Below are 5,190 nucleotides of genomic sequence, written 5' to 3' on the forward strand. Positions count from 1 at the left end.
CCCCACGTCATGATGGCAGACTGTTCTTCAGTCCACAGTAGTACTCATTTCACTCCAAACATGATGGTCTTGAGTAGAAACAACACTATGTCTCTAGAAGCTGTACTGTGCTCCCCATCTACAGAAAATGAAACAGAACCAGATTATATTATTACCAAACCAAGCTCCATTCTATTCATGAATTAGCTAGGCATAATCTCAAGACAAATGCAGAGCGCCAGAAACGTTACTATGATATCAAGTCCAGTAGATTTTTCAGACACCGCCCTCCATGACTGCTGTCCATTGTCCTTGCTGTGGGTCCAGAGCACTTTCAGAGCATCAGGAAGGGAACTTGCCCCCCCCCCCCAGCCTATGTATCATCTAAGATGTCCAGTGCATGCCATCCTCAGGATCCTCCTCCCATCCCAGGTCAACCAGAGAGTTCCGCCATTTCATGCAAGCCCAAGGATCCCTTCGCCATCGACAGCCAGCCAAAAGGCCCTCTGCCATTGATTGCCAGCCAGAGGGCCCCCTACCATTGATAGCAAGCCAGAGGGCCCCCTGCGATTGACAGCCAGCCAGACCCCCCCCCCTCCCCGCCATTGAACATCTTCTTATACTCTCAGACCAGCCAACTTTTGCAATTGATTTGCAGTTGATTTCCGAGCGCCACCTGAAATTTCCCTTGCCGAGGACACTCCTGCCGACGAGCCAGCCAGTATTCCAAGTGGATCCATTCTGGTAGAACTGGCAGATCCAGAAGCCCTGGCCTCCCTCAACGTACCAGCATTTTGCTTTGGGTTGACGAGACAGCCAGCGAAGCAAGCCAGGTAGTTCTTACCATGCCGTCGCCATTGATCCAGCTGTTCCCAACATTACTGCAAGCATGCCACTGCTGCCCCCAGAAAGGTGAAACTGGTCGGGACTTCCACCATTTCCGATTTCTCCAGATAGACCCAAACTCACTTGGCCACCCTCAGGCTGGAAAACTACGACTCCGGATCAGAAGCTGCAGGCGTGGGAGTTCACGGCCCTCTCCCTTGAGACGGATGGTGTCATCAATTCTTCATCCCTGACCTCATCCAGATCTGCCCTTTTCTGTAAATACGACTTCTTTTGTCTTCCTGGGTCAGCCAAGCCGGTAATGATCAAATAAGAAGAGACAGGAAGCTTAGTTTTTATAACTATTAATATCATCATTGCTAAAAATGTTCCAATTATACTGTCCTCAATTCAGGAGAATTTCATTTTTTTAAGTGGGAGGGGGGGGGGGGGGGTGTAATATGATCATCTATGATCAATTAAGTTTTCTACTAATATTATTGATTGTTTGATGTTCTGAATTATCGTTCGTGTTTTGACACTACCCCCGTACTTTGTTTACATTTTTACGAGATCAATTTATCTGTTTTAACCCGTAATTATATCGATTAAATACACGATAACCGTTTTCAACATATTTATATTTACCAGATGAATCACCTTGTTCAGTTTCATGCCATTTTAATGCTCTTTTCGCGAGATAATCGTCATTTAACCGTTCACAAACTTCACTCATCGAATTTATACCCGAAGCATGTAACTTTTTGATCATCCAATTAAAAGCAGTTTCGGATAAAAGTTCGCATCGTCTCATAAAGTTAGGCGTTCAGTGCGTGCTTGTTTTTAATAAGATATCCTGATAGTCCACTTGCTGCATAAATTGCCTCTGATACGCATTGCAAAGATAAACATTTATTCGATAAAAACGTTTTGTACAAATACATGACACATTTAACGTCTTTTGCTAATATTCTAACATTTAAAATATTTCATTTTGTGGATTATTGGTAAAATATTGTAAATTTTTTATACTTTATAATTCTAAATCCATTTCAAAATGATTTGTACAAATAGGACACTATCAACGTTATCTTAAAAAAGTGTTTGTGTGTGTGATAGAGAGATAGAGTAAGTAAGATAGAAATTAATAATTTATGCATATAACTTTAAAATAGGAGATTAATGCCACCCAAAAGGAAGCAGTGTAGTTGCAAGGAGCACGGCACCTACTCCAAAGGGAAGGATTTTTTTTGTGTTTAAAAACGATGGTAAAAAACACAAAGAAAGAGTGTATCTGAAGCCATCATATAAAATGGTGTACTTTTTTCAGAATTCTACATATATAAGCCATGTTTGTGTTTTCTATGCAGAGGAGAATGTCTGTAAACAGAAGAAAATTACGATCAGGGAATACCTTAATGACTTTTTTAGAAGAAATTGATTCTGGTATGTTTAGTGAGGAAAATTGCAAAAGATGCCACATCCTGTTGTAATGATTACAAAGACGCAACCTTCATCCAACAACTCAATTTTGATGGTTAGATGTAGGTTTACATAGCCCTTCTGCTCTTTAATTTTTACCACCTACCACCTGAGGGCAGTTGACACTGAGGAAAAGGACGTTTTCACCTCAAAAGACTGCAGACGTTAGTCTATGTTGGAGCCCTTTCTTTCAGAGGGCCAACTTTTAAAGGAAAAGAATAAGACAATACCACATTTAAGCTGTGATCTCTGTGCCGACAAGTGTGAGAGTAGGGCACGTGATTTGACCCCTACAGAGAAACGTTTTATGGTGAACCCTGTTGAATTTAGTGACCATAGTTCATCTGATACAGAATCTTATACTTATGATGAGGTTGACGACAATATTGATGATCTTTTGTCTGATTAATTGTAGCACATTTTGAAGAGTGATATAAATTTAATTAATAACAATCAGTTTCACAGGTTTTTTTTCTTCATTTAACTATTTTCTCTATAATCAAAATAATTTTTAAAACTAAACATCGTAACATGAAGTGTGTTGAACATTGCATAATTGTGTACTACAAGTTGTAAAAGTATATATACACATGGAATGTATAAATGTTCTTAATAATAACCTGTAATATTCACATGAGTTTCAATTGTTTATTTAAGGGGGCTGAATGGTCATTTTCAGACTACTGATTTCCTTAAGAAGAAAAGCTTGGTACAAAATTACAGGAAAATAATCAAATCTTAAAGCTAGAATTATTAATGGATTAATTATTTAATTAATGGACTTTTTTTTTTACTAAATTATCATAATTTATAGCTACACAAACCAAATACATGTATTTAATTTCATGGTATATTTGATGGGTAATTAGTTGACCAGCCAGTCTGTTTAATCATGTTAATAAATAAAACCTTTTGGTAATCCATTTTGAAAATGTTAACTGTTTTTTATACTAATATTATAGCCACAGTTGACGGAATGACATACTCTTTAACTCAAGTGGAAACATATGCAATGGTATATTGAATATACTTTGATTTTGGTAATAGTTCTAATGATAACATCTGTTATGGCATATACTACTTTGTCAAATACAAGATGCACTTAAATTGGTGCTCAACAATATTGATGAAACCACACGGTATAAACCTGACATATGGCAAAACAATTCTTTTCAATTTTGACAAAAGCGTTATAAATATCATATCAATATTATGCATAATTAGCATGATTAGTATCACAACAGCTGGCTTAAACAATACAACCTAAAATTGTTTTGTTTCTAAGACAATGAAATGCAACAAGAGGTGTGTGTGTCTATGGACAAGTGTGGCAAACCCTTTGCAACTATCATTAAAAATATTTTTGTTTGTTCACAAGGTCTTGCATTTCAATTTTCTACCCTTAACACGCAAAAAAGCATTCTTTAACATTTTTTAACATCCTGTTCATAAGAAGGGAGGTTGTGTATTCCCTTTTTGGTTGTTACACCACAGAAAGTATCATAGTGCTTAACAAAGTTCACAAAGTGTGGAAACTCTTTTGAGTGTCCAAGAATACTGTCCTTAGTTTTATAACCCGAGCAAACTATTTTACTGTCTCTATTCAATAACTCTACATATTCGTCCAACGACGTTATTATTCTTTCCACTTTGTAGGTTTACACACCTGTTTGCAATAAGTCTTTCCTTTTCTTCCTCATCCAGTATTCCTTCTGTTAAAGAAATAGGATGGATAGATCCAATGGCATATTTAGTTTTGTTTGTTTGAACATAGATGGGAAGTTCATATTTTGCAGACCGCACACTACGGTTTCATTCTTCCATGTCAAACCTGTATCTAAGTTTCTATGAAGTTATGCAAATTCAAAAAAAAAACCAGTTGACAATAGTTTCCTACTTCATCGTTAACCTTTTCTGTTGATCTCTTTGTTTCTGGAGTTTTTGTACCATGAACGTTTTCCTCATGCACTTTCAAGGAACCAACATACGTGTATGATTTTAAACAGAAATGGCATTGTACTCTTCCATTTTCAAGATTCAAAAGATAATAGTTTTTCAGGATGACCCATGTCTGTTAAAATCGCTCTAAGATCTTTCATAATGTCTGTTTGGGATTCAAAAAGTATTCTTGTAAAATTTTACAACATGTTCCATTGAACCAAGCTTTTTTTTCGTTAGATGATAAATTCTGAAAGTTATGTGGCAGTGGAATTTCTTTATCAGATGTTTTACTGAATTTTTGGAAAAATAAAACACAACACATGACATCTAAAATTGTTTAATAGAGAAGTGTGTATGGTCGATAGACATTTCTAACTTCTCCCTTGACATTTACGGCATTTAACAGACTTCTAAAGTAAGCTGCAGTTCCTCTAAATGAAATGTACTATCAATGCATATTGTATTATGCTTTTGCTCTATTAGATGGAAATGGAAAGAAGATGGGAATCAGCCCCCACCCCCACCAATATGAGCGGGTCCATCACTACCCAGAGCGGGTACACCATCCCAAGCGCCACCAGCACCACCAAGAGCAGCTCCGGCACCACCACCCAGAGCAGCTCAGCAATACCCTGAGCGGGGACAGCACCACCCTGAGCAGCTCCAACACTACCCTAAACGGGGGCAGCACCACCTAGAGCTGCTATAGCACCACCCCGAGCAGCTCCAGCACCACCCACAGCGGGGCCACCACCACAAAGAGCAGCTGCAGCACCACCTAGAGTAGCTCCAGCACCACCCCAAGGGGCGGCAACACCCAGAGCAGCTCCAGCAGCACAACGCGCGGGAACAGCACCGCCAAGAGCAGCTCTAGCACCACTGAGCGGAAGATGCACCACCCAGAGCGGGGCCACCATCACCCAGAGCAGCTACAGCACCCCCACAAATGGGGGTCGCTCGTTA

The sequence above is a fragment of the Magallana gigas genome, chromosome 1 (assembly GCF_963853765.1).
Source record: "Magallana gigas chromosome 1, xbMagGiga1.1, whole genome shotgun sequence".
Lineage (NCBI taxonomy): Eukaryota > Metazoa > Mollusca > Bivalvia > Ostreida > Ostreidae > Magallana > Magallana gigas.